A 25769-nucleotide genomic window follows, 5' to 3' on the forward strand; every position below is an offset into this window, starting at 1 on the left:
TATATAAATCATGTTTATTGTTGCCTCAGATACAGAAAGATAACAAGAATCAATAAAAAAGGAATGATGACTCACAGTTTTATTAGTATATTCAGTTTTTCAAGAGCTGAGTCTTCATAAAGAAAACGGTTTAATTGGGCCACTGAGATCCTGATGAATTCATATATTCCTGGCTATTTATCTTCTGAAACCTCAGTTTCTGCTTTTCCATAGCACTTAAAATCATGAGGGAAAGAACTTTACTACTCTCTGAGAACCTGACGAAGTTCTGAAAGCTAGAGAGATTTGTGAAGGAAGAATTCATAGTGGAAAATCTTAAAGCCAATCTGAATTGCATGAGGCATGCATTGGACTTTATGCTTAGGACTTACCTGTCTCATGGGATGGAGCCAGTCACTTGGCTGGTCACAGGTTGTGATTTATGTCAGGTAGCACTAGAAAATAATGGCCTGGTTTTCAATTACATTTTACATCTGATTTTTAGCTGTACTTAGAAAGCAAAATTAGTAAAAGTTATTCTAAATGCAAAAGCAGCGTTTTCTTCTTAAGTGTAGGAGAGCTCAGTAGGTTCCTCTGGCTGTCTGACAGTGGTTTGAAAATGACTTAAAGTGGACTGAACAGCTGAAATGTCTCCAAATGTACAGCATTTATTTAATGCCAGCAAAGGAAGTGTACAGCTTTGTTAACTTGATCTCCATTCTTTCTGCTAAGGATCCATGAACATTGCCAATGGAAAAGAAAAAAATCTTGTAATGCCAGGCAGCACAAGTGAACACTGAATTCTGGGCTGTCAATCCAATCCAGCATGCTGAGTGGCTAATTCAGAATAATGCAGAAATGTATGAACGGAATAGTTAAAGAAAACCTTTAAAACACACAGAGCAAAAATAATGGCAAATGCACTTCACTGTAGTTAAATTGTTGTACTTACAGCAAATGACTTGTACTGATTACTTTAGGACTGGCAAGAACTGAAAAAAACAACACACAGATGACTTAAAATACTGGAAACAGCAACAATGCCAGGTGCCCTGTAAGGGTAGTTCCCAGCGCAGGGCCAGCAGTGGGAACGGGACTTTAAAGTAAATTTTGAGTTAAAGAAGCAGATGAAAGGAGGAAGTGTGCTCTTCAAATGAAAGCACACAGTAGGTGTCAAGATACCCAAGTTGATTTTTACTGACAGTAGAATAAACTACTGAGTTCCTGAAAAAACTTTGCAATGGGAGTTACAAGGGCAAATAATATGACAGAGCTTACAAACTGATTTGCTTAATTTATAGAAGGAAATATATTATGTGGTTGTCAAATAAAGCCAGAGACTGGCTATGCAGAGGTGACACTACTCCGGTGTTACTCTTACACTTTCTTCTTCAAATTTCCCATCTCAAAGCAGATGTAGTTCTTACATGAAGAGGTGTTGTGCCCAGCCTTCTCAATGACACAATCAGTGTAACTTGTCCCTTTCTGGAATCTGACAACCATAAAAAAGAAATAAAATGAGGAAATAAAAAACTTTCTGCCTTGTGTTTACAGTGTCCCACCCTATCAAACCCTTCCTGCCTGTACAGTCCTCAGCCCTTGTCCTACACAGCCACTCCCCAGTTCCTTTAACTGGATTTTGGTTACATAGTGAGTCAACAGGCTTAGTAAATCAGCATAAAGCATGACACACTTTTATTACACACATGCATTACCAGCTTTGTTTCATGCTGAGTGCCTAAATTTATGCTTACTTACATTATCTTGGCACTATTATTCTAACTCTATCAATACTTGTAAAGGGCTATGGACTGGCTGTATAATAAGAACTGTACACGTACAATTAGTTGTAATTATTACTGTTTATCTTTAAACAAAAATGAGCATTTAAATCTGAATTCCTGAGTAATCTTGTGCTCAATCTAAAGTTCTGCTTCAGAGCACTGGAAAGAAGAGAAAAAAATAATACTAAGGACATTAATTTTATGGTAGTATAGAAAGTTCATAATTAGATCATACGTTAAATTAAGAAATCTCAGGCTTATCATTAGTGGGAAAAAAGGATGTAGTCACATAATGAAAACGTGCTGGATGAATCAAGATGATGTGGCTACCTGGTTCCCCCCTGCTAGTTGCCCTCTCAGCCATTCCTTGAGAAGGACTCAGACTGCTCCACAAACTCAGGAGAGTGCCTGCCTTCCTGGGATGATGCAACAGCAACAACAATAAAGAAAGAAACAACAAACAAAGGAACAATAAATAAAGAAAATGTGTGTCCAATTTTGCTGTGTTTACAATCTTGTTTATGGGCAAAGAAAAGCATTCCTTATGAGGAAAGGCAAGAATTTATTGTTGGTATAATCCAGCCCTTGAGCACACACCAGGAAACCATGCCCAGCTGGGTTGGGTGCGAGTGCCTGCTCACGCCTCTGCCCAGAGCACCCGGCAAGCACCTCCATGCTCCTATATTCGGTCTGTGGCGTAAGGGCAGCCTGACTCGGGGTGCTCAGATTTCACTCCTACAGCTGCTTCAGCTGCTGGCCCCACTTCATCCTGCTCATTTGCACCGTAGCTGCAGCAGAACCATGAGCTGCTGGGAGTTCAGCCAGTACATCCTTCACTCACCATCCCCAAATCTCCTGCTCTTTGGACAAACTTTCCCATTCTGCTGCTTTACTGAGGCAGTGTTGTACAACTCTGTGTTTGACCTACAGCCTCTCGTTACTGGCGGCTGCTCCAGGCTGTCAGCCCGAGTCATGCACGTTCCTGACATGCAGTCATCAGTAGGAAGAGTACAGTCAAATCCTGGTCGGATCCCGGCAGGGACACATGGGCCCCATGACTTCAGCTGATATATTAAGCACATTGCAGCAGTGCCATTTTGAGCGAGGGTGCACGTAGCAATTTGAGGGGAGCATCAAGCATATGTCTCTAACCTACTGAAAGGCAATGGATCTGAATTGTGCCTGGACACACCCTGACCTCCAGTCTTTGCTGAGTAGAGCCCAATAAAGTGTTTATGTTGTCTTCAGTACCGAACTTTCTGAAATCCTTTTTTTTCCAGGAGTCACTTTTTCAAAAGGACAGAAAAATGAGAGGAGAGTAGAAAGGCATTCCATGAAGTGTTACTACAACACAAACATGGCCATTTATCCTAACACCTGATCTGGAACAACTTCCTTAACAAACAGTTCCTCCACATGCTGGAGGAATTATTGGGGGACCTGATGCACTGGGAGAAATCCTTCCATGCTCTGAGTGACATTGTCAAAATATCAAGCACTGACTTTGCTTCTGTTTGAGGAATGTCTCTGTAAACAGGGAGGAGATTTCTGGACAGACAGTTACAATCTACAGTTAGAAATGGAAGAAACCAAGTAAGAGGTCTATGGCTGCTGCTTGCATGGATGACTGCCAATAGGAGGGGGTTTTATATACATAAACTGAACGATTGTATCATTTTGAATTTGCATAGTGTTGGGTTTTTTAAATTATGTAATAAAGCACGTCTCAGCAATTGCCACAAAAGGTCAATATATTTTAAAATACGCAATTATGTGTATAAATATTAAAATCTGTCCTGGGTTGCAGTGTATTCTATTACCATCCCCATCAGCTGTTGAAATCAGGTGGGGCAGTGTTTCCTTGCCTCCTCCCCCCAGACTTTCTGTTAATTGCCCATCATTGTCCTGCCGCCTGACTCAGAGATAACTCCCTCCGGACTATCTTCTGTTAATGAGCCTAATCAACACTTTGCCTCATGACTCATTACCCCATTGTGAGATGCTCCACCCAGAGGGAGGAACCAAGCATCCCATCGTGGATATAAGCTGAGGCTGAACACCAGAGAGACGGGCTTCCCACTGGATTTCCAGAGGACAGGAGCTACACAGCCACCACTGGACTTCCAGAGGAAGAGCAGACTGTTTCACTACAGGATCACTGCTTCAGAGGACTGCAGCCACCATTCTACCAGACTGCTACCACCACCCTGCCTAACAGGGTGTCAGGTTGTACCTTGACTCTGTCAGTTTGATAGTGTTTTCTTTTACCTTTTTTTTTCTCCTTTTCTTTAATTTCCATTAAATTGTTATTCTGACTTGGTGCCTCCCACTGGTTTGTTTTCAAACTAGCACATAATTTGGCGCCCAACGTGGGGCAGCTCTGAGAGAAAGTCAGAATTACAATTTTGTGTTAACGGAAACCTATTCACCATGGTGCTCAGCTTGTCTATGTGGGTACTGTATCTTGCTCTCTATATTTTTCCTCACATGGGGAACTACCTGCCTGTAGTATTACTCCTGTTAAAACCAGGGAATGGTATGAGAATTGCTTTAATGGTTTATTATGTCTACAGCATAATAACCTGTGAGGCGATGAATACCATTCGGAGTATATACTCAGTTTTGTTTGGCTGTCCTAGTCTGGGCTCCTATGTCTGGGATCTCCTCAACAATCGCACCCAGCCCCTGGTGGGAGGAGTAGAGAGTGGTTTCTTCCAGCCTTTCAGGCCAGGCACAGCAGTTTTTGAAAATATTGAATTCCCTCTGGATGTCAAAGACGGCATAAACTTGCTGTCAGTTCTGCTTTGTCTTCTCTGTACAGCCTGCACCATGTACACCATGCTTAGAATCAGAGCTATGGCACAGCATCCTCAGGATGAGGGAGGGAAAAAGAGCAGAGCAACAAACACCATGCCTACGCAGACTGACACAGAGGAGAAAGGAACCAAATGCAAAGCAACAGCGTCCATGTCTACGCAGACTGTCACCGAGGAGAAAGAACCCAGATGCAAGACAACAGCGTCCATGTCTACGCAGACTGACACAGAGGAGAAAGAAACCAAATGCAAAACAACAGCGTCCATGTCCACGCAGACTGACATAGAGGAGAAAGAACCCAGACACAAGACAACAGCGTCCATGTCCACGCAGACTGACACAGAGGAGAAAGAACCCAGACGCAAGAAAACAGCGTCCATGTCCACGCAGACTGACACAGAGGAGAAGGGAACCAAAAGCACTGTCAGCGTCCCCACGCAAACCATCACTGAACCAGAACAGCCTAAACCGATTGCAGTTGCCCCCGTGCAGAAGAAGAAATCAAAAAGCAAATCAGTCCGCATAGTGACTGACGAGGATGCAGCAGGACCTTCGCACCCAGCAGAAGAGGCAGAGCCAGAGATCATCACTCGGTCGCTATCCCTGGGTGAGCTGCGAGACCTGCGGAGGGAATTCACCCGCCAGACAAACGAGTCTATCCTGACCTGGCTGCTCCGCATCTGGGACGCTGCAGCCAATGACACCATTCTGGACGGAAGTGAGGCCAGGCAACTGGGATCTCTGTCCCGGGATGTGGTCATTGACCAGGGGATCGGGAGAACCCAAGAAACCCTCAGCCTCTGGCGGCGACTGCTTACAAGTGTAAGGGACAGGTACCTTTGTAAAGAAGACCTCCAGGTGCACCAAGGAAAATGGAGCACAATGGAACAAGGTATCCGGTGCCTGAGGGAATTGGCTGTGCTGGAGATCATTTTCTCAGAAGACGAGAGATTTCCTAAGAGCCCAGATGGTGTCCAGTGCACGTCACAGATGTGGTTGAGGTTTGCACGCCTTGGACCAGAGATATACTCCCGTTACCTGGCAACGCTGCAATGGAGGGAAGGCGAGGACAGGGTGGGCGTCTTGGTGAACAAACTGAGGATTTACGAGGACACCGTCACAGCCCCGTTTCGCACCCATGTCTCATCCGTGGAAACAAGTCTTTTGGCTGAGCAAGTCCGGAGCTTGATTGAAGAAGGCCATCAGAAACTGAAAAAGGAACTTAAGGAAGAGATTTACCACATCCCACCAGAACCAACAAGAGTCTCTGCCATTAGGAGCCGGCGACCCCCAACCAGGGAGAGAGGATACACCCCACGAGGTAATCTCTGGTTTTTCCTTCGGGAACATGGAGAAGACATGAGTAAGTGGGATGGAAAACCCACCTCCTCCTTAGCAGCTCGGGTACGTGAACTAAAAAGAGGGACAACTACCACAAGAAGCGCATCTAGAGTCAACATTGCTCCGGTCTCCCGCACACAGAACTCCAGACGGTACCGGAATGATACTATGACCGATCCTCTTGAAGGGACCTCAGGAACGTATTCACCGGAAGGGAGCAACATGCAACATGACCAGGAATAGAGGGGCCCTGCCTCTAGCCAGGTAGAGGAAAGGGAGAATCGGGTCTTTTGGACTGTGTGGGTCCGATGGCCTGGCACATCTGACCCACAAAGATACACGGCTTTGGTTGACACCGGTGCTCAATGTACTCTGATGCCATCAAGGTATGTGGGAGCAGAACCCATTTCTATTTCTGGGGTGACAGGAGGATCCCAGCAGCTGACTGTACTGGAAGCTGAAGTGAGTTTAACTGGGAACGAGTGGCAGAAACACCCCATCGTGACTGGCCCGGAGGCCCCGTGCATTCTCGGCATAGACTATCTCAGAAATGGATATTTCAAGGACCCAAAAGGACATCGTTGGGCTTTTGGGATAGCTGCTGTGGAGACAGAAGATATCAGACAACTGAGTACATTGCCTGGCCTCTCTGATGACCCCTCTGCCGTGGGACTGCTAAGAGTTGCAGAACAACAGGTGCCAATCGCCACAGCAACAGTGCACCGTCGGCAATACCGCACCGACAGAGACTCTATGGTTCCCATCCATGAGATGATTCGCAAACTGGAGAGCCAAGGGGTGGTCAGCAAGGCCCATTCACCTTTCAACAGCCCTATATGGCCAGTGCGTAAGTCCAGTGGAGAATGGAGGCTGACGGTGGACTACCGTGGCCTGAATGAGGTCACGCCACCACTGAGCGCCGCTGTGCCAGACATGTTGGAACTTCAGTACGAGCTGGAGTCCAAAGCAGCGAAGTGGTACGCCACTATTGACATTGCCAATGCCTTCTTCTCCATTCCTTTGGCAGCAGAATGCAGGCCCCAGTTTGCTTTTACCTGGAAGGGTGTGCAATACACCTGGAACCGACTGCCCCAGGGGTGGAAGCACAGTCCCACCATTTGCCATGGACTGATCCAGACTGCATTGGAAAAGGGTGAGGCTCCAGAACATCTGCAATACATCGATGACATCATCGTGTGGGGAAACACAGCAAAGGAAGTGTTTGAGAAAGGAGAGAAAATCATCCAGATTCTCCTGGAAGCTGGCTTTGCCATCAAAAGGAGCAAAGTCAAGGGACCTGCCCAAGAGATCCAGTTCCTGGGAGTAAAGTGGCAAGATGGACGACGTCAGATTCCCACTGAGGTCATCAATAAGATCACTGCGATGTCTCCACCGACCAGCAAGAAGGAAACACAAGCTTTCCTAGGCGCCATAGGTTTCTGGAGGATGCACATTCCCGAGTACAGCCAGATCGTGAGCCCTCTCTACCTGGTTACCCGCAAGAAGAATGATTTCCACTGGGGCCCCGAACAGCAGCAAGCCTTTGCCCAGATCAAGCAGGAAATCGCTCATGCGGTAGCCCTTGGCCCAGTCAGGACAGGACCAGAGGTGAAGAACGTGCTCTACTCTGCAGCCGGGAACAATGGTCTGTCCTGGAGCCTCTGGCAGAAGGTGCCTGGTGAGACTCGTGGCCGACCACTGGGATTCTGGAGCCGAAGCTACAGAGGGTCTGAAGCTAACTACACTCCCACAGAGAAGGAAATCTTGGCAGCCTATGAAGGAGTCCAAGCTGCCTCAGAGGTAATTGGCACTGAAGCACAGTTGCTTCTGGCACCCCGACTACCGGTGCTGGGTTGGATGTTCAAGGGAAAGGTTCCTTCCACGCATCATGCCACCGACACCACATGGAGCAAGTGGATCGCCCTCATCACACAGCGTGCCCGTATTGGAAACCCGAATCGCCCTGGGATTCTAGAAATTATAACAAACTGGCCTGAAGGTGAGACTTTTGGATTATCCTCTGAAGAAGAGGAAGAGCAAGTGACTCGTGCTGAGGAAGCCCCACCATATAATGAGCTACCGGAGACTGAAAGACGTTATGCCCTCTTCACTGATGGTTCCTGCCGAATTGTAGGCGCTAACCGGAAGTGGAAAGCTGCAGTATGGAGCCCCACACGACGAGTTGCACAAGCTACCGAGGGACAAGGTGGATCGAGTCAGGTTGCAGAGCTTAAAGCCGTCCAGCTGGCTTTGGATATCGCTGAACGAGAGAAGTGGCCGAGGCTCTATCTCTACACCGACTCGTGGATGGTAGCTAATGCTCTGTGGGGATGGCTGGATCGCTGGAGAAAAGCCAACTGGCAGCGCAGAGGGAAACCCATCTGGGCCGCTGAGATTTGGCAGGACATCGCCGCCCGAGTAGAGAAGCTGACCGTGAAGGTTCGACACGTGGATGCGCACGTACCCAAGAGTCGGGCTAATGAAGAGCATCGCAACAACGAGCAGGTGGACCGAGCTGCCAAGGTGAAAGTATCACAGGTGGATCTGGACTGGCAGCACAAGGGAGAATTATTCCTAGCTCGTTGGGCCCATGATGCCTCTGGTCATCAGGGGAGAGATGCAACATACCGATGGGCCCGTGACCGAGGGGTGGACCTTTCCATGGACAGCATCTCACAGGTCATCCACAGTTGTGAGACCTGTGCTGCAATCAAACAGGCCAAGCGGGTGAAGCCTCTGTGGTATGGTGGACGATGGTCAAAGTACAGGTATGGTGAAGCCTGGCAAGTTGACTACATCACCCTTCCCCAAACCCGCCAAGGCAAGCACTACGTGTTGACCATGGTTGAAGCAACCACTGGATGGCTGGAGACCTACCCTGTGCCTCATGCTACAGCCCGGAACACCATCCTGGGCCTGGAAAAGCAAGTCCTGTGGAGACATGGCACCCCTGACAGGATCGAGTCAGACAACGGGACTCATTTTAAGAACAGCCTCATCAACACCTGGGCCAGAGAACACGGTATCGAGTGGATATATCATATTCCTTATCATGCACCAGCTGCTGGAAAAGTTGAACGCTGCAATGGACTACTTAAAACTACCCTAAAGGCACTTGGTGGGGGGACCTTCAAAAATTGGGAAGTGAACTTAGCAAAGGCCACCTGGATAGTCAATACCCGAGGGTCCATCAATCGAGCTGGTCCTGCCGAGTCTGAACCCTTGCACACAGTGGATGGAGATAGAGTCCCTGCGGTACACCTGAGAGGTATTTTAGGAAAGACTGTTTGGATTAATCCCACCTCAGGCAAAGACAAACCCATCCGTGGGATTGTCTTTGCTCAAGGACCTGGTTGCACTTGGTGGGTAATGCAGAAAGATGGGGAAACCCGTTGTGTACCACAAGGAGACCTAATCTTAGGTGAGAACGGTGTGTAGGTTTCACTGTGTATATATATATATATATATGTATGTGTGTTTTAGAGTTTAAGAAGGTATTGATTTGGGATAATGTAGATGGTAATAGAATAAGGGGTGGATAATGTCCTGGGTTGCAGTGTATTCTATTACCATCCCCATCAGCTGTTGAAATCAGGTGGGGCAGTGTTTCCTTGCCTCCTCCCCCCAGACTTTCTGTTAATTGCCCATCATTGTCCTGCCGCCTGACTCAGAGATAACTCCCTCCGGACTATCTTCTGTTAATGAGCCTAATCAACACTTTGCCTCATGACTCATTACCCCATTGTGAGATGCTCCACCCAGAGGGAGGAACCAAGCATCCCATCGTGGATATAAGCTGAGGCTGAACACCAGAGAGACGGGCTTCCCACTGGATTTCCAGAGGACAGGAGCTACACAGCCACCACTGGACTTCCAGAGGAAGAGCAGACTGTTTCACTACAGGATCACTGCTTCAGAGGACTGCAGCCACCATTCTACCAGACTGCTACCACCACCCTGCCTAACAGGGTGTCAGGTTGTACCTTGACTCTGTCAGTTTGATAGTGTTTTCTTTTACCTTTTTTTTTCTCCTTTTCTTTAATTTCCATTAAATTGTTATTCTGACTTGGTGCCTCCCACTGGTTTGTTTTCAAACTAGCACAAAATCATAAGAAGTCTGTTTTTGTCATGGTTGCAGAACCTACAGACAAGTACAGTCAGGTCACATGGGAAATAGATTTCAGAAGAATCTGATGGCTTGTGCTGTGTTACTTGGTTTGAATGGTGTTTCCAGCCAGGTAAGGGACAGTGATCTACAAAGGAAATAATCTCATCCAGTTTTTTCCCCTAAAAGAAATTGCCTTGTATAGTTGGCCAATTTCTTCACAGTGAGACATCCTTGATGGACATGCTGTTTCAAACCCCGTGATAATGGCACAGCACCTTCCCCAACACTGTCTCAGTAGGGGCTGCAGAACTGTTAAGTCAACTGTCTCCTTAAATCTCTTTCTCCAAGGTTAATTTATATGGTGATATCTATTTTTATAGAAGCTTGTCCCCTAAGTGAAGATGCTTTGTGGTGTGTGGTAAATTCTGCAACCTGTACTTCATTAATAATAATTGTCATTATCATCTGTGTAAGGATAGTGCTCGTGAATTAGTCTAAGGAAAAGCTTTAGCAAACTTAAATTTTGATTAACTTTTAAATTGTGAGGCTGCTTTAGTGGGTGACATCTGTTAACATGAAAAGTCACCAGAGGTCTGTTCTGCTGGTCTGTTTTAGGTGGAAGCAGTCCCAGCCAGTGCAGCAGCCAATGCTTTTTGGCAAGGGGTCCTTTGAACAGCCACAGTGGCAGACCTGTATCATGAGAGGTCCTGGTGATAAACTACATACAACTCACTTCTGCCCCCTCTGCTGCAGCAGATAAGCCATTCTTGTGGGAATGCTGGTTGGCAGGTATAATTCAAAAAGCAGTTACTTTAGAGCAGCACTCTTCCAGATCCATATAAAAGTAATATGACAAATTTAAGGAAAAAGCATTCCAGGCAATGGATTTGGTCAAATAATAGTGCAATTTGTGTTCAAGCTTCTGTAGTTCAGAAAATTTCTCATTTTATTTACATATTATGTCTTCAGAGGGCTGTTCTAAAACTTTGCAGAGCCTGAAGAGAATGTTCAGGCCATGCTGTCCTTCGAGACTCCCTCTCTTCTCCATTCAGGCATTTCTAAGATATAAATATCACCAAGGGGTTTCCCAAGCTCTAAGAAAGTCAAACAGGCCCAAGGCTAAGCTGCTAGTTATCTGTTTAGGCACGTTAATACCAAAAGGCAAGCCACTTCCATAGGAATCTAGGAAGCTTATAAAAGGTGATTTAAACAAAGCAACAAATTACAAAAGCCACTTTCTCACAATACGATCTGTTGTCACTTTGATAAAATTTACCAGAAACCTCGGAGGTCTGCTGAGCTCAAAGGGGAAAAGATACAAAATAAAATTAAACCCTGTAATGTAAAAGTCATTAATTCTGACATTGAAAATACAGGTCTTGATTTGTGAAAAAGAATATTGAAGAGACTGGTTTTTCCCACTGCAAATACTGTAAAAACAGAGGAGCATGGTCACGACAGTGTGAGGCCAGGAGAAAATGCACCCCTTACCGACATTAAGAGGCTAAAAATCACAAAAATTATTGCAGGCATGGGAGAATTGGAAACCCTGTCACGGTTCTTGAAAGATAAATCCTTTTGTGGATGGAGACCAGAAACACTTTGAGCATTGGCTCAGTGATGAAGGTCCATAAACACACAGAAACAAGAGCGTGTGCAAGCCCCAGCGCTGGCACTTTTGCCAGGCTCTGAGAAAAAAAGGCTCCTACAGACACAGGGACACATGAACCCCATCTCACAAGCTCCCCTCCAGTTTCAGAGGCAGGCATCCCAAACTCTTACGAAACTTTGGTCTGTTGCTTTTCCGAGAATGAAAAAGGCAAAGATGAGCATTTTATGACGTGCTTGTGTGACCTCACATAGTGGCCATAGTCCATGCCAAAAGAGGAAATGATCTGTGGGAAAAAAACCCCCTTAAATGCAGAAGAAGTTAAAATTCCTGCCCCAGTCCAAGCATTTCACAAGTTGAATTTTGGCTTGTTTGCATACATTACCACAGTTTTAAAGTACATTTACTTTTTCTTAGCAATCTGATGGAACTCCTTAAATATTTTCTCATACATTTTGGGAATTAATCTGTGACAGAATACCCTGGGCAGAAGAACAGTCACAGACAGTAGAAGCTTAAGCAAATATAGACCACACAGCATGGAAGAAATGAGGAGGACGTGTTGCAAGGTATTCTGCAACTTAACACTGTACATGGTTGTAGGCAACTACTTATTAAGATACCTGTAAAGGGCAGGGAATTAAAAAACTTCAGCATTAATTTCACTAGTGCCTCTTGTGTCAACATTGTTTAGGTGACAGTTTTATGACTGTGGAACTCTGTTACCTATGAACAACTAAGATTAAAATATTATGCACCTCCCATATTGCGCCAGGTTGCTTTCAGGCCACATCAGAAGCTGACAGACTGAGCTCTCCCTAGACTGTGACAGAGAACCGTACATGTGGCTGTAGGTTTTGGCTGTCCGAGAAGGCGTGGGCTCACTTGTTTCAGAACATGTTGAAGCAGAGGCTGCATCCAAATGGGTGCTTGTGAATGCTCCCCAACAGTCTCCTAATCCTGCGGGACAGAGGAACACCACTATTTGAGGATAACTTGGCTCTTTCAAATAGTGCAATTAAGGGAATATTTGTATCCTATAAATAGAACACTCTAAAAACTAAATAATATTTCAGGTGTGTTCCTGATGACATGGCTTAGCAATTGAGTCTAACCGTTTACTTCCAATGTTAGTCCAGGGTAGCCAGTGTCTACCATTTCTTGGCTAAGACACTAGAGATTTCAGGCAGATTTTCCTGCTCTGAAAAGCCTACAAAGTATTCAACATCTGTACTGCTTCCTTCCTTCCTGTTTTATCTCCTCCTCAGTCCTGTAATGCCTCTGTGCAGTGTCTGTGTGTTGTCATGAAAACATGACTTGCAGACATAAAGAAGATCCATGCTTTTGTTGCAGTTTTTTTTGGTTTTTTTTCAAATTTACATTAGTAAGCAGGAAAGTCAGAATCTAGTTCAGTAAAGTGCAGGCTTTGGAGGATTAAAATAGCCTCTAGCTTTGGACTAATAAAAAAGCACAAATCACTTTCCAAGGGGAGAAGGTTGTTTTATTGGGCCCTGTAGGAAACCGGAAATGCTCCTCCCAGGAAAATACAGACCAAAGTTCCAAGCAGCACAGCATGCACATGGCTATTACAACTTTACAAAAGTTTCAGAAAGCAGGTGGGGATAACAAAAAAACTCCACAACCCAGCTTTGGACTTTCCAGTTTGCAGGACAAATCCAACTATCTACATGAGCAAGGGGGAGAATAATGCAATTAAACAGCACAGACTTTTCAGTGCCTTGTACACAAGCACATCTGTTAACAGGCTTTTTTGTGTCAGTTATAAAACACATACATAGTCTTCTGTAGTGCTCCAAAATTTAAAAACAAAATTCTGGCATTTTTTTAGGATCTATGGTGGAATTGTATACATTAGATATTTACCTCAAATATTGGATTGATTAATATTTTTTATGATACGTGATACAACTTACATACCTGTGTGAAGCCTCAACAATTATTTTCTTGGCATTTCTCTCCTTCTACTGTAAATTTTTTGAGCAGGAACCATGCCTTTTTATTTATTTATGTAGAACCATCATGCTGGAGACCCTGCTACTCTTCCATAACATGGTTTAAAGAAAGAGGCTGATAAGGAAGCAGATGGCTGAGAAATAGATGTCCAGTCTTTGTCTTCTTTCCCAAACACACAAGCAGTAACACTCATCTGTTACTGAAAAACAAGGAGGGAAAGCCTTTGCAGTTGTTCTGGACACACTAACTGCATGTTGGCCAAAAAGAAACTATTGGAGCCTATGATGAAAGGAAAGCGAAGTTGTTGAATCTTTGCTGAAGTCCACACAGCTGACAATGTGGATCCAAGAGAAATGTCTCAAGTTTGAAGAATGGCTGTAGAATCTCTTATCCAAGGGAGAACCTGAAGCTTAAGTGTGGTGTGTCTCCAGGTATGTGACATGCCATTCCCCACAAGGAGATGGGTGGTGAAATAAAGAACACAGGAAAAGAAAGAAGGAAAAAAAAAAGAAAAAATGGGGAAAGAACTTAATCCAGAGTAGGTATAACTGCAGCTAAGAATAAACTGCAGGAAAAGGAGTGATTTACCTGAGTGCCGTACCTGGCACTATCCAAAACCTGCCACCAGCCGAAACAACTCCAAGATCCAGAAAATATATGGGAGCTACTAAACAAAGATTCAATAAAATGGTGGAAAGAAGCATTTTATACTGCTTCCCCTTTATTTAATGACATTGTTGCACATATACATAAAAGCCACAACTTGCAATTTCTTGGAGTTGGAAGTTGAATTGAGTCCTTCAAAAACATATTAAAAATAGAAATCTCTGCATGGTTGAATAATAGGGTTTCCCAGCAGGCTTCTTTAATTAAAAGATTTCAACAGACATTGAGAAGGACTTTAAATTACTTTTTCATTCAAAGGTCTCTCTACAATTAAAAATCCCAATCTGCATGGCATCTATTAGCAAATTAGTACAGAATGTCAAAAGGAACAGTTTAAGTCTGCTCTGCAAGCACTTGTCTGTTTACACATATTGCACTCCTAATGTACGCAAATCCTGTATTCTTGAATAGAAACTCCTAGCTAACAATTTATCGAGGCTTTACCTTGCTCCTTATGCTCTTATGCTCCATTTGTAAATGACAGAATTTACCTCAAACCTTTCTGAGTAGCCTGATTTGACAGACTCACAGAAGAGCAATAGTTGAATCATAAAGGGACATCGTCAGAATGTTGAGTTCAGGCCCTACCCTGCTCCAAGTTTAGTCAACTACAGCAGGTTGCGCAGGACCTTATCCAGTTGGACTTCCAAGGCTGACGACTCCACAACCACTCTGGGATACCTGTTTCAGCATCTGACCACCCTCTCCGTAAAGAAGTTATTTCTTATATTTAAGTGGAATTTGCTGTCTTTCAATTTGTGCCTATTGCCAATTGTCCTTTCTGGGCAGCAGTGAAAAGATGCTGGTTCTGTGGTCTTCTACTACCTTAACCCCTTCTGGTATTTACACACATTGATAAGACATACTGAGCCTTCTTTCCTCCAGGTTAACAATTCCAACTCTCTCAGCCTCTCCTTGTATGACACATCCTCCATTCTCCTCATCATCTTTATGACCTTTCACTGAACTTTCTCCACTATGGGCATGTATTTCTCATGCTGGGGATCCCAGAACTGGACACAGGTCTCAAGGTGTGGTCTCACCAGTGCCTCACCACAGAGAAAGAATAACTTCCCTTGACCCTACTGGCAATGCCTGGATGTTTTTGGCTGCCTTTTCTACAACTGCACATTGCTGGTTCACAGTCAACATTTTGCCCAGCAGGAGCCCTGGATTCTTTTCTGCAAAGCTGTTTTCCAGGCTCCAATGTGTACTAGTACATAGGGTTAAACCTTACCTGCTAGAGGACTTGGCATTTCCCTTTGATGAATTTTATGAGGCTCAAGAACGAGCTGGCCCATTTCTTGAGCCTGTCAATGTCCTTCTGAATGTCAGCACATGCATCTGGTTTCAACCACTCCTCTCAATCTTGTATTGTGTGGAAACTTGCTGTGGGTTCACTCTGACAGCACCACCCAGCACAGGCCCTGGTATCAATCCCTGTGGTACTTTATTAGTGACTGACCTCCAGCTGGACTTTGTGCCCAGCAGTTCATTCAGTTTTCAGTCCACCTCAGTGTTCACTTATCTAGTCTGCACTTTGTCAGTTTGTCTGTATGGACACAGCATTGAAAACCTTGCTAAAGCCAAGATAAATAACATGCACCACTTTCCTCTCATCCACAAAGCCAGCTCTTCCATCACAAAAGGCCATCAGATTGCTCAGGCAAAGTTTCCTTCATTTACATCCATATTGACAACTCCTAATCATCCTGTCCATGATATATTTGAAAATAATTTTCTTGAGAATTTGCTGTATTACCCTCTCCCAGGGGTTTAGGTGACGCTGACAGGCTTGTAGTTCCCTGCATTCTTCTTCTTGCCCTTCTGGAATACAGGATGGGTATTTGCTTTCTTACAGGCCCCAGGAACCTCCTCTGATTTCCACAACCTTTCAGATACAATTGAGAGCAGCCCTCCATGCATGGTTGAATCCCACCAAATCCTACTGACTTGTGTACGCTCTATTTATTTAAACATTTCCTAACTCAATCCTCCTCTACTGAGGTTAAGTCTGCAGAGCTCCAGACTTTTCCACTGATCTCCATGGCCTAGGATACCTGAAAGCAAATCTTACCAGTAAAAACCAAGGCAAGTAATTTAGTTCTGTGGTATGAATAATTCAGTTTTATTTAGCTGTAATATTTTTGTATCTGTATTAGAAGTAGCAAAGGAATGCAGGCAATGACTGAGGCCAGCCTCCTGAGCATCCTGTACCTGAACAATATCTGTTTAAAACTACTGTTCTTAGTGGTGAACATGGACCCTGAAAGATGAAAAACTGCTATAAGTAGCTGAGGGCACTTTCCTGCAGAATCATACTGTGATATTGGCAACATAAACCTAGTCTAGGGAAAGAAATAAGAATGATAAATCTCTCACAATACTGGAACAATATTTTAATTATCATAAAAAAGCCAAATCCCTCCTTGTGAAAAGAATATGAGGAAAGCATTCTTTTTTCAAAATCCATAACTTTTATACCTAAATACTGCAGATAATGCAAGAATAAAAGTAATCATCATCATGCCTTCGAGAACTGAATTTTGAAGTTTCTGATCAAATTCCTGTTATTGTATTGTTAAGGAAGTGGCCTTGTTCACTGAGCTGAAGCAACACTGGAAGAGCTTCCTGTTTAAAGCAGCAGGGGATGCAGCCCTGAGAACATCAATCACACAGTTCATTATATTAACTTGACTGGAGCATTGCAGGAACAGGGCTCCAGTCAGCTTCAAGGGTCCCCTGCAGTGTTATACATGGCAAGATCCTGCAGTTAGTATTTCTTCACTGTGACACAATAACTCTCCAACTGAAATGGGAAGAGATGGAAAAACTTTACAGCACTAGGGAATTGATCAGCAGTTTAGCTTTAGCATCCTGTCTCTCCCTAGTATCTTTCAAAAAGGTGCAAAAATTTCAGAAGTCAATTACATAATAACCTACACATAAGTTTCTTTGACAGAGCAGTAATCGCTTAGCTTAGTAACTAAAAGTCCAAGGCTTAAAGATTTATATCCTTTGTGATTTTAAATTCTCTGTACTGTAGCTCTTATTTTTTAAAATACATTTAAGAAGGCTTTTCTGTTCTGGTAGTGATTTCCAAAGAATAACTACATACTTTTAAATTTGTTGTCTGTTCTACATTCTTTCACAAAACTTCTAGACAAGGAGATACAGCAGTTCTATAAAATCTTTAATAGTCAATTCTTTATTAAAAGTAAATGTAATCATAATTGGTCAATAAAAATGCCAAAACTAGGAGCAGGATCATCAAAAAAGCAGCAATGTCAGACAGATTTGCTGTCTACAACAAAGATCTGTGGACAAAACATCATGAAATGGACTATTCTGACCTGCATAGCAGTTGATGTTATGAAAAGATTTTGTTATATGCAGACAAAAATCCTGATTTTCAGGGAAGTGATGAGGGCGCTACCAACTTGAAGAAAGAGGTGGAACACTGCCTTTTCATTCAGGCTGTTTAATCATTCACGACCCTAAATACTCACCCCTTGATTAAAGTACAGTTTAGAAACATTAAATTTACTTTCATCATAAACACCTATCTCAAAAACCATGGAGGAGATAATAAGCAAATCCTGCTTTTACACACAATGTAAAGGGTGAAAAGAATGAAGCACAGCAGGATAAATATATCTAATGATTTGATGATGATTTAACTGAATTATCAAGGAAAAAGAAAAGAATTTATATATACCAATGAGTATATTCAATTTAATAAAACACTTCTTCAGTTTCCTAGATAGGTTTTCTGGAAAATAAATTTATATCCTAAAGTGTTTCAGGTAAACATAGTGCAATTTTAGGAAGAGTGCTCCTTGACTGAATGGTTGAACTTTATGCAAATGGCTTCACTTATGCAAGTAACACCACTTATATAAATGGAACACATATCTGAGCTTGTATATGACTTGAAATAACCCTCATAAACCTCAACAAAGATACAAGTATGTATCTTTGACTACTTGTCTTGGTTTGAAAGACAGGTGTCTGCTAAGGAAGGCAGGAGTCTCCCTTGAAATGAAAAAAAATGCAACCCCCTTCCCTCCAAATTATCATAATTTTGAAATTAAGGGGCTTTTAGGCAAAGATATGAGGAATAAGAATAACAGTTCTTTACTGTTATATATCTATATGTGTATAACCAGTCAAACAAACAACAATAACTATGGCAGTAACAGCAGACAGAAGCACAAACCCAGTCCCAGCCTCCCTCGGCTGTCGGGCCCTTTCCCCTCGGGTGCAGTTCCGCTCGCAGCCGGCAGGGGCGCTGGCGGCTCCCGGTGAGCAGGGCAGGTGCGATGGTTCCCCCGCGGCTGCAGGGGGCGCTCCGGAGCGAGCTCGGGGAGCACGCGGCTCTGGTGCATTGGGATCTGGGAAAGGGATGGGACAAAGGAGCTTCACAAACCCCTGGGCAGCCGATCCCGGTGTCCGGCCGGACCCTCAGGAACAGCAGGCTGGAACGGCAGGGACGAGCACAAATCCCGGGTGGCAGATGAGATGTATTGAACTGCGGAGCTGCAGCGGGAACCCCGGAGGTCTGGGCAGGCAGGGCGTGCGGGGCTACAGAGTAGCGAGGGCTCAAAGCAATGGCGGGGGCAGGGCAAGGCGGGCTTGGGAATCCCAGGGTTTCTCTTGTAGAAAGAAGGCAGCTGAAAAGCAGAAGCCTGCCATGCTGACGAATTCCTTCCAGCCTCTCTCTCCGTCCGAACGCCGGGAACTAACAGCCCACAAGCCCAGGTGAAAGAGAGTACTACAGTTGGACCCCTCCCTCTGTGGCCAGGTCTTTTGTTTTTCTTAAGCACCCAGTAATTTGTCCCCCTGGCAACGTGTACGGAGAAAATTCTTTAAGAGAAAAAGAAAACACAAGAACTCCTAAAACCCCAACGCTACTCTTCCCAGAACTTACTTTACTTACTAAAGTCTTGGGCATGCTGTTCGGAGGACTAAGCTATTATGACTTACCTCACAAATTTGTATTTGGAGAATGGCTCATGCTCCATATCCCCTTATGCTTGCAGATGGACGCTCAGCGGACAGCAAGCTAAGATACAAGGAACAAAATTAAACTTTAGTGGAGTATTTCTGTGTTCAGTGGCTGACAGTGTGAGGCTCTTGGTCCACTTCCTCTCAGGTCTGTAGATCTCTGAGCTCACCAGCCTGTCCTGCTGCTCTGAACAGTGAAGGCTCAACCACTAGGACAGACAGCAACAGCTTCTCGCTTGTTGTACAAAGCAAGAGAAAGGCACTGGTGAAGCAGGTGAGTCCCAGAACAATAGCAAAAACATCCAGTGACCCAGTGACGAGCTCAATTGCACCGGGCTGTTTCTGGCTGCAGCAGACAGGTTGAACATCCCAAGTGCCTACCTTCCATTCATCATGCCACTCAACCTGGTTCTGCCACACACCACCAGTTCTGATGACTAAGAAGTCTGTCATGACCTAGTGGCTGTCAAAGAGGAGGCACCTCAAGCTGTGCTGACTGATGTTGTTGGAGTCAGAAGCAGCAAGGGAGGAATTTTAAGAGCAGGAGTCCCAATAGTATGTGGAGAAGAAGATAATAGGAATGATGCAAGAAGTGGGAATGAAGTGTTGTACATCCAACCTTATCCTTTCTAGCGCTGATCTGTGCAATTGTAATAAAGCATTTAAAATGAATGGCAGACAATGAAACTAATAAGGTGCATGAACACTAAAAATGTCTTACGACAAAAACTTACAAAATGTTTCAAAAATAAGAGGATAATTTAAACTCAAATGAACACACAAGACTAACACCAGAAACTCCTGAAGGAAAATTTCCTCCTTCTTCCTGAATAGAAATATGATAAGATTGAACATGATAATGCCTAAGAACAGGGAGAACCACCCCAAACTAAGTACCAATGACCATACGGACTGAGAAAGCTATTTAGTGCGAGCCAGTCCTGGGATACAGAAAAAGAAAAAGCCATAGTTCTCCCTTTCTCACCTTTAAGTTAACTGTGAACTTGAAGTATCCAAAAGGAAAACTTACTTGGTAAGCCTAATTTTAAATTGCATTTTTGTTATTTACTTTGCATCCCCTCCTACAGTTCAACCTTTGCTCTTAAAGTAAACTCATTTTATTCTGGAAGCTTATCTTGGCATTAAAAGCAACTCTAAAGCAACCTTGGGATAAATAAGGCCCATTATTATTTGAAAAACAATTAATCAAAATAAACAAGAATCTTAGTCCTATCTTGTTACACTCACCTAGGGCAAGTGGGAGGAACCTTGGGAACTGAGCTCTCTAAGTAGCAAGGATCAGTTTGAGAACTTGTAATATCTGATATCAAGGAAAGTCAGGTCTCCCCTTTCAGCTAAGGAGACACAATACACAGATAGCCCAGAAACCTGAGAAACTTGTAAAAGCTGTTATTTCCATGCCCTGCTGTTACAGTACGACAGGAAATAAAACGAAATTATATATTCACTGCACACTTATTTATATACATTTCATCTGAATATGGGTTTTTTTAACAGTTAAATCAATGAAAAAGGTAGACTTGCCAGTTCTTTACTACTATTTTATAGTAGTGGGTTCCTTGCAAGGTTATCACCAGCCTCTCCCATCCACTGTATCTCCCACAGTCTATAATAAATATTTAATTAAGCTCAAAACAACTGTTCTTAAACTCATAACCAAGCTTTGAAGTTCATTGCTTTTATTTCAGTTCTGAAAAAAGGGCTTCTGTTCCCTAAACTTTCCAATTATCAGTGACAACAAAACCCCAACTGCCTGTGGCACTGGTTATTACATTTTGAAACACTGTCAGTTTGGACTGTTTCTCCATAAAGAATTTTTTGAGTAGAATTTGCTTTTAAAAGGTAACCTATTTATCAGAGTAACTTCTTGTTGCAGTCAGTTGGCTTGACCTTGTCATGAAAGCAGGAAGTTCCTTTATAAGGAAATTACAACTTCCAAGATCTGTACATAAGAGTTGGTATTTACAGCTGAACAATAAGCTTTAGTCAGCTTTCACTCATCCTTCTTTAGAAGCTCTGCCCGATTTTGTTAACAGACTTTGTGCTATAATTAAAAACCAAAATGGTCTGAGCTGAACACGACTTTTTTTCAAGAGACACTGATACATTTCTCCATAAGAGAATTTCCAGGATGTATGCACTTAGAAGAAAAAAAGTTGATCTAAATCAATTTTATGATTGAAACTGATTGCTGCATTAATAACAGAGAAGGTTGTTCACTCTCAGAACAGCTCTAAGACTAAAATAAGTCAAAAATCTGAAACCAAAGCATTCTGCTAAAAGAGCCAAAGGGAGACTTTATCTATCTTGTATCTAAACTGTGGAAAGGTATTTATATCTTCCCTCATAAGTAGAGAGAAAGACAAACAAATGTTACTTGAACTAGCAATCAACAGTATCATCATGAAGAATTCCTACAAATGTTAAGGAATTGCACTGAGCACTAAATTACTAAAATAGCAGAAATGGCTTATTAAAGGTTATATTAATTCAGAAAACAGCTGATGCATGTGAGGCTTACTGTGCTGTGCAGAATATTTGAAGATATAGCAAAATGCTGCTTTGCAGGAAGGGTGAGACAAAAATACAAATAACTAAATTTCAATAGTAGATTTTTAAATTAAAAGTATTTCCATTTGACTGGCATCAACCTTTGCAGAAACATTCTTCTCTTTGGAAAGAAGTCTCAAATATTTCAGGCTAAGCAAGCCACATAGGAAAATCTTAAAATAAGACTTTACTGTGGAAAAGTGGTCAACTCGCTAACACTGAAACTCATTTTCCTTTTCATTTATTTTGCTAAAAGAAGTTTCAGTAATTGTTCCTATTTTCTGACTGTGAATGTGTTCCTAGAATGGCCTTATTAAACAGAGGAACAAGAACTGTACACAATGGTGCATCTAGTAACTTTATCCCTTCCTGTCCTCTGCCACAAAATACTTCTCATTTTGTTATTTTATTGTAGAGTGTCATATGGGAAGACTGGTATTGTTAGCACCTGAGTATCTTAAATTATTATTCAAATAAACAAAGTTGATGGGAAGCCTGTAGTGTTTGTTACTTCATTCTGACAGACTGAGGAATCTCTGTAGGGCTGAGATGCCTTTGTGATTATTTTTGTACCCAAGAACTATAAGTATTTATGGGACCATAAAAATGTAATCAGAAGTAGAACATCAGAAGTTGTTTGTGGCATTCCAAGCCACTCTCCTGGAATTACTTAAATCACCACACCCTCCTGCATTTTGCCTGACAGCCTTTGGTGGAAAGAATTTCCTTGTGGAAGTACCACTTCTTGTTCTCTCACATGAAAATATTTAGAACAGTGAGAATATAAGTCACGTTTATTGAAAACTGTCCGATTCCCATGAAATTTTACAGATTCACTACTCTCAGTACATCAGCTTCTGTGTATCACTCACCAGCCTTCTTTTTCACAGCATCATTTACCTTTCAGGACCAACTGCATTGTCACTGTGTCAATGTGATGCAGAACACTACCTGCCACCAGAAATTGTTTCACCTTCCCACACTCAGTATTCTCATACAGGCAGGAAGTTCTCTGAAAACATCTGTAATAAAACCTTCTTTCAAAGAAAAAAAAATAGGAAAAGCAGAAGACCTAGTTTTACTGCAATGCCAGTGACAGCTCCTACCATACATTTATATAGCAAACATCAAAGACAAGCTACATTTTCTCTGTCAGGAATTGCTTATTTTCCTGTTACTTTCTTCTTAAGCAACATTTGCACACCTCACTTTTAATTGAAAACTTAGATTTTCAGCTCTGTGGGGCAGGACACCTTTTGTTCTTCCATGTAACCAATCTCCCCCACAAAGGCTGGGTTTCTACAAAGAGACTATTATTCTGTAACTGTTATCAAGATGTATTTCCGTAACGTTGTGTTCCCCAACACATGCCTTCCTAAAGAAGAGCACAAGTAAATCTCAAAACACATTTCTCCACTGAAAACTTGCAAAAGACATAATTATGTAACTTAATGACAAAGGTGCAAACTATTTATAATACTACTGTGATACATAGTATAGATGTATCTTTCACAGATGAACTCCTAGGAACCTAGGAATCATCCAGGAAAGAATATTTTTGCTATTTTCTGAGCATTGCAAGAACATATATGCTGACAAAAGAATAAAACTTACCAGAAAAATAAAAGTTTGTGTTTTAAACCCAAGCAACATTTATGCTGGGCTATCATGAGTTTGTTCTCAGGCATTTTGTTAATTGGAAGTAAGGAGTTCATTCATCAGGTCAATTATTTGCTGCAAGTATTTCATCAAAGTGTCAGTGATGGCACCTCCATGGATTTATACAGATACACCAGAATAATTTCTTGTGATTAGACTGATTCAGAATTAGCTATCAGCCTGTTCTAAAGCAGCTCTTTTGTGGCTTCATTCGAGAATGTTTAGGTTAAGATTTCCAAAGATTTCTGTGTGTAGGTATGTATCTTCTTAACAAAAGAAAATCAGATAAAGTGAGCTGAGTCTTCATATACATATATACATATGTATAGTGTAATGCAAACTGCACGGAGCCTAATGATACATATATAATTTGCAGGTTTAGATTTAAGAAACTGATTCAGAATTAATTGGGAAAAGTTCGGAGTTTTTTTTCCCCTTTCTGAAAGCAGCTCTTTTTGCTTTACTACAAGAACATTATGCTATTGCTTCAGCAGCTGCAGATGCTACCACAATTGTAATTGCCTGTCATGCAGTGAAGAAATCTAATTAAAATCACTTATTTGCACCTATTAACCAGTCTCTTTAAATTCAGACAAAAGACCTTACCACAAGCTAAAACATAAGTACAGAGTGCAGTCTGCAATTCAGTAAGAGAAAACACGTGTGTTTTCAGATAATTACACTTACCTCCATTTTCCTCCTATTAGCAATTAGCATTAACCATGAACTTAAATGGCTATGTAAATCACTACACCTGGCCACTACTCCAGACACACTGAGACTACTAGCATGATATTGGACAATGCATTTCATCTTTTACGTGCTTAAAATGGTGACATTTTTTGTGTTGAGGGCAAATCGGTGATTGCAGCATGGTTTAGAGGTGCAACACACAATAATTGTAAAAAATATTTGATAAAGGGCAAGAAAAAACTTGCACTTTTATCTCAAAAGACACAGGGTTCTCAAGCAGTTTTATAGATAAGACCAGAATATTCCTTTGGAACCTCCTTCACCATATCTTTTAGAACAATTAACGTTTCAGTTATTTCATAGGAAAAAAAAAAACAACCTACAGAAAGCTTTAATGTAAATAGGCAGGCAGAGCACTAAACCAGAATGGCTTGGTAAGTAGCCTACTGCACAAGCTCATCAGGTAGAGTTTTCTGCACTTCTCTAACGTGATGCATTCACTCAAGCCCTTACTCTGTTTCACACTGGATAGAGTTGACTGGACAGGTGGAAGCCTGGTGCTGTGCACCAATTCAGTACTATTGCCCTGACCACATCACTTTTTGCTTTCTTTTAGGAAACAGCACTGCTAGACTGAACCCACTGAAGAAGTACTGATGCTTTTACCATTTCATGCTTCTGTATTCAAGAAATAGGCCAATAATAAACTAAAAACTGTCTTACAGCCATGATAGACAGACTTCCTTAAGTCCATGGGTGGCTGTAAGAATAGGGTTTCCTCATGCATTTTTTTGCCACTTCTTCAGAGTTCCAGGCCAACCTCACGCCCTGTGTGTACCCATCACTCATACCGCCCTGTGTACGCCCCTGCTGAGCGCCCATGTGCCCGTCTGGGCGAAGGAGGGAAGGTTCCAGAGCTGGACGTGGGCTGAGCTCTTCATTGCCTCAACAGGTATCTGGACCCACACGGTCTGGCACTACCCTCAGCGACAGACACCTTCTCAGGGGCTACCTGAACCGCTGGGCGCCGACCCCACCAGCACTGCGCTCCCTGTCCGGCTGTGCCTGCCCACCCCGCGCAGGAAGGTGCCACTTCCCATTAGCTGCCGGCATCCTTCACCCACCCGCGCCCTCAGTGCTCACCCCGCACATCGGGGCGGAGGTCAGTGCTCAGAATCACAGAACCGAACAAGTAGGAAAAGACTGCGAAGCCATCGAGTCCAGCCTGTGTCAACTAGACCATGGCACTGAGTGGTCTTTCCTTAAACGCCTCCAGGGACGGAGACTCCACCACCGCAGACACTAGTGGGCAGCCCATTCCAATGTCTAATCGCTCTTTCTGCGAAGAAATTCCTTACAATGTCCAACCTGAATGTCCCCTGGCGCGGGTCGAGACAGCGTGAGGCCCTGCGCGATACCTGCGCGGTGCACGCAGCTCCCGCCCGCCCTCAGCGCGGAGCGGCCGCCCCGAGGCCGCCTCGTCCCGCCCAGCCCGCCGGGGGGCGGGGATTGGGTGAGCCCACCCGTCACTCCGCGGCGCCGCCGTGCATCGATTGGCCAG

The 25769-nt window shown here is 43.3% G+C and overlaps 1 long non-coding RNA gene across 3 annotated transcripts; it reads right to left on the reverse strand.

Annotated features, from left to right (window-relative positions):
• LOC116442019 lies at positions 1 to 25680 on the reverse strand. 3 transcript variants are annotated; one of them, XR_004239345.1, is made up of 4 exons: positions 25352 to 25680; positions 19265 to 19343; positions 1407 to 1471; positions 1 to 971 (listed from the first exon to the last, which is right to left on the reverse strand). It is a non-coding gene; the product is annotated as an uncharacterized LOC116442019 (long non-coding RNA). The 3 variants fall into 3 exon arrangements; XR_004239344.1 differs by having other exon boundaries at positions 1 to 1471; XR_004239346.1 differs by lacking the exons at positions 1 to 971; positions 1407 to 1471 and adding an exon at positions 18752 to 18951.
• Positions 25681 to 25769: the final 89 nt, after the last annotated feature.

The sequence above is a fragment of the Corvus moneduloides genome, chromosome 3 (assembly GCF_009650955.1).
Source record: "Corvus moneduloides isolate bCorMon1 chromosome 3, bCorMon1.pri, whole genome shotgun sequence".
NCBI lineage: Eukaryota > Metazoa > Chordata > Aves > Passeriformes > Corvidae > Corvus > Corvus moneduloides.